Below are 11,269 nucleotides of genomic sequence, written 5' to 3'. Positions count from 1 at the left end.
CAGATAAAACACCAAGGAAGGTAACATGGTTTGGGTTTACGCCAGACTCTTCCATTTGCTCGAATAGGTCTATGGCCTCCTTGCCAAAGCCATGCATAGCATATCCTACGATCATGGTTGTCCAAGAAACAACGTTGCGTTGATGCAGTCTGTCAAATAAATTACGTGCCATATCTATTCTCCCACATTTAGCATACATGTCTACAAGGGCACTCTCTACAAAAACATCAGATTGGAAACCACTTCTAACTATTTGTTGGTGGATTTGAATGCCCTGCTCCAACGCTGCTAAGTTTGCACATATAGGGAGGACACTGGCAAAGGTGTTAGAATCTGGCTTCACACCTTCCTGTTGCATTTGTTGAAAAAGCCTCAAAGCCTCCGAAGAGTATCCATTCTGGTAATATCCTACAATCATTGCAGTCCAAGATACCACATCTCGTTGAAGCATTTTGTCAAACACGAGGCGTGCATTATCTATGCTACTGCACTTAGCATACAAGCCCACAAGGGCACTCCCGACAAAAACGTCATACTGGAATCCACTTCTAATTATTTCTTCGTGGACTGAAAAACCCTGTTCCAGGGATGCCAGGTTTGCACATGCAGTGATAACATTGATATACGCCTTTGAGCATAACTCCACACCTGCCAATTGCATTTGCTTAAAAAGCTTTAAGGCTTCCTCACCATGCCCATTTTGTGCATATCCTGCAACCATTGATAGCCATGACACCGAGTCTCGTTCAGGCATTTGCTGAAATAGCTTCACAGATTTGTCAAGATTCCCATGCTGTGCATATCCTAAAATCATAGAATTCCATGTGACAACATTTCGTTGAGACATATTGACAAACAAATTGTGAGCATTTTCAATATTCCTGCACTTCACATACATGTCCACAAGGGCACTCTGCACAAACACATCAGCTTGAAATCCCCGCTTTATTACTTCTCGATGAATCCAGATACCCTGTTCCAGTGCTGCCATGTCGGCAATCGCAGGGAGAACAGTGGAAAAGGTTTTTGCGTCCGGCACCACACCTTCTACTAGCATTTGCCGAAAAAGCTTCAGTGCTTCAACACAATCCCCATTACGTGCATACCCAACAATCATTGATGTCCATGAGACCACATCTCGCTGAGGCATTTTGTCAAACACATCGCGCCCATTCTCTATGCTTCCGCATTTCACATACATGTCTATAAGAGCATTCGCCACAAATATATCAAACTCGATTCCAAACCTGATAATTTCATGATGAATCCACATACCCTCTTGCAAATCTCCGAGATTGGCACATGCCGACAGAACGCTAGCAAAGGTGAAGCGACTTGCTTGGATGCTTGTTGTTCCAGCTTTCATTTCACGAAACAAAGCCAATGAATCCCTCCCAAACCCATGCTTGGCGTAAGCTGCAATCATCACAGTCCATGAGAACACATCTCGTTCAGGGATTTTGTCAAAGACATTGCGCGCATCCGCTAGACTCCCACACTTAGCGTACATGTTAAGAAGTGTATTGAGTAGAAACGTGTTATTATGTCGTATAGAATCTTTGTTGCTCAGCATGTGGGTGTGGACTGATTTTCCGTCTGAGAGAGATTTCTTCTCAATGCAACATTTCAACAGAGAAACATAGGTAGAATTATCCACAGGTTGTCCTGTAGAGCGCAAGATATCAAGAGCTTCTTTCAATCGGTTATGCTTACACAATCTTCTCACCTTCTCGGAAATGCTATGAGTAAGAATACCCTCTTGTCTATTTAGAGTACCGGCGGCGACGTTTCTGGCAGTGGTTGCAACTGTCGCCATTGAATTCAAGTGGAAACTGAGCCATGAAGAAGGAGGCAATGAGGTTTGGGAAGAAATTAAAGGCTATTGAATTTTAAATGCCTTCGGAATATGAACAAGTTAGAGGTATGGATCAAATTCGCAGGGCAGGGCAACTGTGGTTTTCATTCAGTATAATTAGTCTACAATTTCCCTTTGAATTCATGGAGCAAGGGTCTTTAATGGTGTTAAATCCATTTCTACTTTCAAAATCACTCACTATAAACTTTTTGCAGCGAAAAATATTTTTCCCAAGTAGACTGCTCCGTTTCGTTTTCATCTGGGCAAAACCATCGCACAACCAAAAAGAAATAAAATACTACTAGCTGGATCGAAGAATGGTGATGAACATGGACTCATTCTAAGGTAACGTAGGAGAAGCATGATAAAGTGAATCCGACAAAATAGTGGGCCACTTGTAAACGAACTTTGAGAGGGACACCATTACACCATCGCTGCAATCCTGAGAATGTAGACGGATTCGCATTTCTCTTCTGGATTCGCATTTCTCTATTTCTTTTGTGGCGCGTCAATATCTTAAGATAGATTTATATTTCAAGATAGATTTTTCTCAGGTTTCACCTTATTTGCAATCTTCTGTGGCACCTCAATATTTGAGGGAAGATTTTTTGGAGCAACCGTAGTCTCAAAAAGTTTTGGTTATCCTAACGGTAGGGGTTTGGGGTTACTTTTACTGTTAAATCGAAATTTTCCAAAGGGTTTTTAGCTATTTCAAGTTTGATTCCACAAAGACCTGTAATTTGAAGCTTGAAATAATCCAAATCGAAATATTTTAAGGCCATGTGCTTGATCTGCTCTCAAACCTTTGTTTCTCTTTTAGATAGTTAGGGCTCTAGCTGATTAAAAGCAGATTTTGAGAGCCATTGTTTTTTTCTTTGCAGGATCGAGGTTTCTCTAGGGCGGATTAATCTATTCCCTGAGGATCGTCTTTGTTTCTGGACGTTGGTTTTCCTCACCGCAAGTTTTGAAGGATCCTCGTCATTTATACAAATTTCCTTGGGCGTTCTTTGTAGCTGGAGCGAAATTCTTTAGATGGATTATTCGTTTTGATCTGGAAGAAATGTGAAAGCCTTCAGCGTTGAATTAATTCCTAGCATATTTCTTGGCTGCAGGATCGAATTCTCTTGAGAAGCCGTGAGTACTTTTATGGGAGTTATCTCCTCAGCCGTTCGCATTCTCCCGCAAGGGCATACATAAGCTTGGGAATCATCGATCAGCGTTGCTAGATGGCTCCCAGCTTCGCGAAGATAGCTGTTGGCTCAGTTTCGTCCGCCTCTGGGCCAAGCACCTGCCCATATCGTTAGTGAAGCCCCAGCTCCCTCTGTCCAGGTGGTCTAGGCCTCACTCGATGAGGCTTTGAAGTTTTCTAAAAGTGCCATAATCTGCCAGTTCAATGGTTTTTGGCCACGGTTGACAGCTCTCCACAGTTGGATCTCGGAGGTATGGAAGTTTGTCATTTCTGATGAAATTAATATCTACCCCTGTGTTAGGGGTTCTTTTATAGTAGATTTTGAAAACCCTTAAAGCAGACAATATATTCTAGATTCCGGCCCTTGGTTTTCGGAAAACTCAGGCCTATTCATGAAGCAATGTAACCCATCGTTCGATCCCTCAATAGTTGTCATAACCTCAGCACCAATTTAGGTGAGATTTCCAAACCTACCCTTGCATCTCTGGAATCTCTCCTCGCTAAAAGTCATTGGAAATGCAATTGAGAAATTTTACTGCAAGTGCCCAGAAATAGAGAAATATGCCAGAACCACCTATGCACGTATCTGTGTGGAAATGGACTTCAGCATCGGATTCCCAGCTGAAATTAACTTAACAAGTAAAGACTATGTGTGGAACCAGAAACTCGATTATGAAAGTGTCCTCTTCAGATGCCGATCCTGCTTTGAGACAGGTCATCTAGCCAAAAATTGTCCAAAAGCCTCCCAGAAAAATTTTGCTAGAAAGAATCACCATAGATCTACATGGTGGGAAGGAGCACAAACAATGTTACTTAGGAGCGGGAGCGGGAGCGGGGAGAGGGAGCGAAAACGGGAGCGGGAGCGACCATTTTCAGAAGCTCCCGGTTTGGGAGCGAATCCGGGGCGATTTTTGTTTAGTCAATTTAGTGTTCCTAAATTGATGTCATTAATTGTCAACCCGGGGCTCGTAAGCTTATGAAGTGAAGGTGTACTATATGTACTTAAGCAACCTCTTAGAGCTTTTTGTCGTTTGGGGTGTTGTTTGTGGTTAATTTATCTTCCTAAGATGGAGTGATGTGTTTATAAACAGATGAGTGATGGTGTGTGTAAGGTGAATTCTAGATGAGTGAGGGTGTGTGATTAGTGGTTTCTAACTACTTGCTGAAAAGGAAAAGCTTGAAAGAAATAAATAACTTGAAAGCAAAGAACCACTTTTTAATGGCATTAGACACCATTCATGCTGCTGCAAATAAAAGGTAAGAAAATCACTTTAAAAACCAATGATAATGTTTATCTCTTCCTAACTCTCTGTTTCTAACACATAGTACTGTGTAAAACACAATTAGGAAGTAGCTAAAGATGAGTTTAAAAAGTGATAAAAAAATGAGAAAAATCTACTTTAAAGGCTAGTTATAATGTTTTGCTCTTTCTAACTCTCTGCTTCTAACACATAGTACTGTGTAAAGCACGATTAGAAAGTAGTTAAGGATTAGTCTAAAAAGTACTCAAAGCCAGCTGTAAGTTATTAGTATTCTGATCTCTAAAAGATAAGCAATTTGTGATAAAGAGACCATTCATATGTTAGCAGACAACTTTGAGAAATTAAACTAAAAATCAGCTATGAAAATAAAGTAAAGGCAGCAACTTTGAATCTGTCAACTGAAACTACCAATAGATATAAAGCAAATACATAAACACAAAAACAATCCCGGGTTAAAAACCTGCAAAAGAACAATACTGATCAGTCAAAATGAATGCTGCAAATGAAATAACAATGAAAGTGAATTAAACTGTACATGTTTCAAGAAAAGGAAATGCTGAATGGAAAATAAAGAAATAGCAAGAATATAAACATGAAATACTATACAAGGGCAGTCATGAACAGGGGCCCTCCATTCATAATACCCAAAGAAGACTCAAAGAATTGAAAACTTCATAACAACACTGCTTCTATTACTCCATGTGCAGAAAATTACAGTCAAGAGTGCTAGAACAGCACTATTAAAACAGAGTCTTCGAATGTGCTAAAATAATAACAAGTTCATAAAACACAGCAACTAAAAAGTAACCATAAGCGTACGCAGACGCAAGTTTTTATAGGCATCTGAAAGATGGCCTAATGCGTACAGCTAAAAATGAAAAATAAACTAACTGTCATGCGTAATTAAGGTTCAATAACACGTCATAAGCCTCGTGGATGAGCTGGAGGTTCTGGTCGTTATGGGCATTGAATCCAGAGTTGGATTATGTCCCCCACAACCTGCGTAACACGGACAAGTCACCGTTTGAACTGACGTGACCCAACAGTGTACGCATCACCGTTAAGCTGCCTTTGTTGACCGTAACTTGACCCTCGTTGACCGGAGGTACAGATGACGTGGCTGGCTGAACCAATGGCACAGGAACCTCGAGCACCTTGATTCCTAAGTGCCCATGTGGCTTGTTTGGCAGAATGACACGTGGAACCTTGAGATTAACAAAAAGGCTGCGGGATCATCAGATGGCTGCGGAATCATCAGATGGTTGCGGAATTCCTGTAAATATGTCAAAATCTAAACAAAACAGTCACACATTAGCAAAATTCCTTAATCATGCTTAAAGTCATATAATGTAATGATCTGGGTTGGTTTGCAAGGAAAATGAGGCAAAAGAGAGAGATGAATGAGGGAAAACTGTAGGTAATGATGGATAATCAAGTGTAAAGTAGAGGCTCTACATACCCCCACTACGAGGGCATTGCATGTCCTCATGCAATCAAAAACATTGTTCAGTCCACCTGTTGGGATGCCTCTGCTAAGACATCCAGCCTTCTCTTCTTTCTCTGTGTGGCCACATTGACTCTTGGCCTTTTCATCAAACACCTGAATTTTAGATTGATCAAGGCTCTGTTTAATTTCCTGCATCTCTTCTTGAGCTTTTTGTTTTCCTTTTGCCACAGGCCCATATGAAGCATGGTGTTATCTTGGACCATCTTGTCCACATTGCTCTGTATCTTCAGTTTTTCATTTTCTTGTTTGATGTGGCGATTTAGTACCTCCAGCTCAAATATTTCCTGCTTCAGTGATTGGACTTGTTGCTCCAAAGGTTGAGCAGTGCTTGGACCAGCAGCTGCTTGTTCTAGCGTCTCCAGGTAATTATAAACTTTCTGCTGATCAGGGTCAACCTCAGGTGACTTCTTTGGACTGGGTTCATACTGAAATTCGGATCCATGTTCATATTCAGGTTCATGCTCAAAAGGACTTTCCTCACGTGGAGGACTGGTGTCAACATACTCAGCGTGTGGAGAGCTTTTCTCAAAGTCAGGACTTGTAGCAACCTTTTCAGGTGTGCTCAAGTCAATGATGAGTGACTTTTTACCCTTTGTGGCCCCTACTTTTCTTTGTAACCTGCTACTTCTTCTCACGGTGGTGATGTTCTGTTTTTCTTTTTGTGCCTTTTGCTTTTGTTTTTCCACCTTCTTAGAAAGGGCAGTTTCATGGAGTTTGGCCATTCTTTGTGCTAAGGGCTGAGTATCTTCTTCACTAGAGTTCTCAGGAGTAGCGTAAGTTTCTTGGGCTACAGCTTTGCCTTTATCTTTCCTTTGTTTCTTCCTACTCTCTTTTCTCTTTTGAGCAACTTCTTGGGCAAGTTCTGAAAGGGTTTCTGTGATGACTCTTTGAGCTGTTTGATCAGTGTCCACAGCAGGCTCAAGATCAATTTCATGTTCAGAATGATGTATATCAGTTTCTTCTTCAATCTGTTCTTGGATAGTTTCCTTTTGGACAACAGTTTCAGGGGTAGCCTCTTTTCTTTTTCTTCTACTCTTTCTAGGCACAGAGGTTTCTCCTGCTTCTTCAAAATGGTTTCTCACAAGAAATCTCTCCCAGGTATCTCTCTTTGCTTTCAACTGTTCCTCAACTAGCATCTTAACAAGACCATGATGATACAGATGTGATTCAATGTTTCTTGGGTTCCTTTGGACAATTGAACACATTTTTATAAGACTTGAGAGTAGAAAATATGGAAGGTTAATATCATCTCCTAAGAAATGCATCATGACTTTGGCATGGTAAACATATAAAACTCCAAACCTTCCCTCACAAGTAAAGAATTTTTGCACTAATAAAAGTAAAGTTGTCCATTCTTCCTTGACATAAGTAACAGGAATCCCTTTTGTAAAAATGCTGGTATCCATACCTGGATTCTTTAAGATTTGCTTCCACTGTTGGTCTTGTACTGATCTATTTTTAAACCATCTTTCTCCAGTTTGTGGAAGTGAAGTGGCCCGTGCTATACTGCTCTCAGTGACTGTAAACTTCGGGTCTCCTATCTCCACTTGATTGTCTTTGTCTCTGAAGGAACGTGCAAAGGCCTTCGTAACCTCTTTGTGGTAACCTCTGAATTTCTGGATGCATTGGAGCCAGTTTGCTTTCTGCAAAGCTTCTTTAACTTGAGGATATCCCTCCAGAAATTTTGAACCCTTTGGTTCTACTCTTAAGAGTTTACCCATTGGCTCTACGGCTCTGTTCTAAGACTTTTGGAAAAAAGGTTACACGGCTTCAACAGTGGCCCTAACACAGTAAATTTACGGCTCTACTGTAACAGCCGTAACATACGTTCACTGATACCCAGAATTAGCAGAGAGGAAGAAGTAAAACAGAGTATGGCTGAGGTAGCAGCGTAGTGAGCACAGCGGAATAAGGGAACTGTGGAAATGAAACAGCGTGAATGGAATGATACGAGAGTATGAGGGTTATGAAATGATGGGTAGAAACGGTTAGGTCCTTAGGTTTCGGTCATGGGTTTATACTTGGTTGCGGGAATTATGACGTAGAGAGACGTAGTACAGTAGTCTACGTCACTTAGGTACGAAAACCTTAATGGAAGAGCAGCTGCAATTGAGTTTCAAAATCGTGATGAACATGACCGATAAGTGTGGGGGATACGTGGATTTTTGGTTGCATGATGGGAAAGACTGGTAATCATTACATTAAATGGCAAGAAACATAACCCTGAAACTTTGCAAAATGAGATAACCGTAAGTTTAGGATTTAGATCATACCTCAGATTCGCGCTTGGATTGCCTTTGATTATTTTCCACTAACCCTTCATTGTTTTATTGTTGTTGCATGACTCTTTTCCACTTATTGTTGATGACTTCTGAACTGTAAATTTTTTTTTTCAAACAGACTGTGTTTTTTTTTTATGCAGGTGCAGAGAGCTGCGGAATCGTTAGATGGCTGCAGAATTGTCAAACAGCTGCGGAAACTGCAGTGATACCCTCCGGCTGCACAAAACAACTTCAGTTATCTAAAAAAATGACTTTATTGATGGAATGAAATGTAATGAATGGATGGATGGATGGAAAGAAATGAAGTGGAGTGAGAGTGATTAAATGAATGAGATGGCGAATGAAGTGGATGGAATGGCGAGATGAGATGGAAGGGAGAGAGATATATATATATATTTTTTTGGAAAACATGAGGTGTCAGGTGACCCTGATTTTCACCTCAGGTTTTCTGCATGAGACTGCCAATCAGAGATTGGTTTTCAGGCTCATACATTTAATTTTTTTTTTTTTTTTTTTTTCAAAAACCAAAGATTAGGCTGATGGAGGAGAAGAATCCTTCTCCACCAACCTGATTGCAGAATCTTCTTTAAACAACTTGACAAACTCTTCTTTTGAGAATGGCTTCTGGTAGATTTTCAAGCGATGGCCATTCACAATAAAAGGAGTATGAAATTCATCAATAGTTTTCACTCTAACTGCTCCATTGCTAAAGACTTCATCAATCTCATATGGCCCAAGCCAATGAGTTTGAAACTTTCCTTTGAAGTCTTTGAATTTTAAATCAAACATTAGAGCCCAATCTCCTTTCTGAAACTTTCTTTCTTTGATATGACGATCATGCCATTTAGATCTTTGGTGCTGAACTAGATCGGTCCTTAGAATTGCATCTTGTCTTATTTCATCTAGCTCATTTAGCTGGTCCATTCTGTGTCTTTGAGCTTCTGAGAGGCTCATTCCCAATTGGACTGCCATCTTGAAGGTCTTGATTTGGAACTCAATGGGGAGCAGGACTTCCTTCCCATAAACAAGTTCATAGGGAGAATGTCCTGTTTTGTTCTTCCATGTAGTTCTATAGGCCCATAAGGCTTCAGGGAGCCTTTCCGCCCAATCTCTTCTATGAAGATGAACAGTCTTGGTGATAATGCCCTCAAGAACTTTATTGGTAGATTCCACTTGGCCATTGGATTGCGGATGGTAGGGAGTGGATGTTCTGTGCTTGATCTTATATTCCTCCATCAGCTTCTCCATCAATTTAGATGTCAACTGGCTGCCCTGATCTATTACAATTTCCCTTGGGACACCAAAACGAGTGAAAATATCCTCAAAAAGAAATTGAACAACTGAATTTTCAGTAGCAGAAGGCAATGCTTTCGCTTCTACCCACTTAGTAACATAGTCAGTACAAACCAGTGTATACTTCTTTTGCTTTGATGGTGGATTAATTGGTCCAACGAAATCTAGAGCCCATTTCTCAAAGGGTTCGATGCATACCTGAGGCTGTAGAGGCATTTCATTTAAAGGAGTTGGTTTCCCAACTCTTTGGCAGCTGTCACACCTTCTAACATACTGCTTTGCATCTTTAAAGAGAAAAGGCCAATAATATCCTAGAGAAAGGATTTTATAGGCTGTTCTCTTGTCAGCAAAGTGCCCGCCGCATGGTTCATCATGACATGCCTTAAGGATGTCAGGCATTTCATCTTCCCGAACACACCTTCTGATCATACAATCTGGCCCTGTTTTGAACAATTCATTAGAAATCCAAGAATAATGTGCACTCTCCTGAATGATTTTCCTTTTCTCATTAGGAAATAAGTGTAGAGGAAGCTTCCCTGTAACAAGATAATTAGCCATATCTGCATACCAAGGAGTCTTGGTAGTCACTGCAAACAAGTATTCATATGGAAACTTATCTTCTACTGGAGAATCTTCATTAATGTTTTGGATTCTAGACAAGAAATCAGCTACTGTGTTTTGTTTTCCAGGTCTATCTAACACAGTAATGTTGAATTCTTGTAAAAGTAAAAGCCATCTTGTAACTCTACCATTAGTGACAGGTTTGTTCATTAAATATCTTATGGCAGAGTGATCAGTATGGACAAAGGTTTCATAGCCGGTTATGTAGTGTCTAAACTTGTTGATTGCATGCACCACAACTAAGAACTCTTTTTCTGTAACAGTATAATTTAACTCAGTGGGAGTCAAATTCTTACTTGTGTAATAAATGGCATAAGGGATCAAATCCTTTTGTCCCAAAACAGCTCCTAGAGCTGTATCTGAAGCATCAGTAGAAATGTGGAAAGGGAGTTTCCAATTTGGCCCCCTTAAGATGGGTGCTTCAGATATTCTAGTCTTTAAAGCTTCAAAGGCAGATTGACACTCAGGATCCCATTTGAACTCACAGTCTTTGGTAAGCAATTTGAAAAGAGGGGATGCTATCTTAGTGAAATTTTCAATAAATCTTCTGTAATACCCAGTAAACCTAAGAAAACTCCTAACATCCTTCTGGCAATTTGGAACAGGTAACTTAGAGATGACTTCAACTTTGGATCTATCAACCTTAATCCCATCTCCTGAAATATGATGTCCTAAAACAATCCCTTCAGTAAACATCATAAAACACTTTTCATGACTTAAAGAAAGATTTGTTTCCTTACATCTTACCAGTACTTTTTCCAAATTTTCTAAAGCTTCTTCAAATGTATTACCATAAACTGTGAAATCATCCATGTATACCTCTACACAATCATGAATCAGATCTGAAAAGATACCTAGTACAGCCCTTTGAAATGTAGCGGGTGCATTGCACAATCCAAAAGGAAGTACTCGGTAGGCAAAAGTCCCCCAAGGACAAGTGAATGTGGTTTTGTCTTGATCTTCAGGTGCTACCTGAATTTGATTATACCCACTAAAACCATCCAAGAATGAGAAATACTTTTTACCTGCTAAAGTGTCTAGTACCTGATCAATAAAAGGCAGAGGGAAATGATCCTTTAAGGTTGCCTTGTTCAATTCTCGATAATCAATGCAAACTCTCCATTTACCATTCTTTTTGGGCACTATAACCAAGGGAGAAACCCATTGGCTATCTGAAATGGGGTAAATGAAGTTTACCTTGAGCAATTTCTGGAGTTCTTCTTTCACGATTTCCCTAAGGTTTGGATTCATCCTTCTTTG

The sequence above is a fragment of the Pinus tabuliformis genome, chromosome 3_1 (assembly GCF_031772625.1).
Source record: "Pinus tabuliformis cultivar Carrire ecotype Pingquan chromosome 3_1, CPIR1, whole genome shotgun sequence".
In the NCBI taxonomy this organism is placed as follows: Eukaryota; Viridiplantae; Streptophyta; class Pinopsida; order Pinales; family Pinaceae; genus Pinus; species Pinus tabuliformis.
This window is presented reverse-complemented; position numbering follows the sequence as displayed.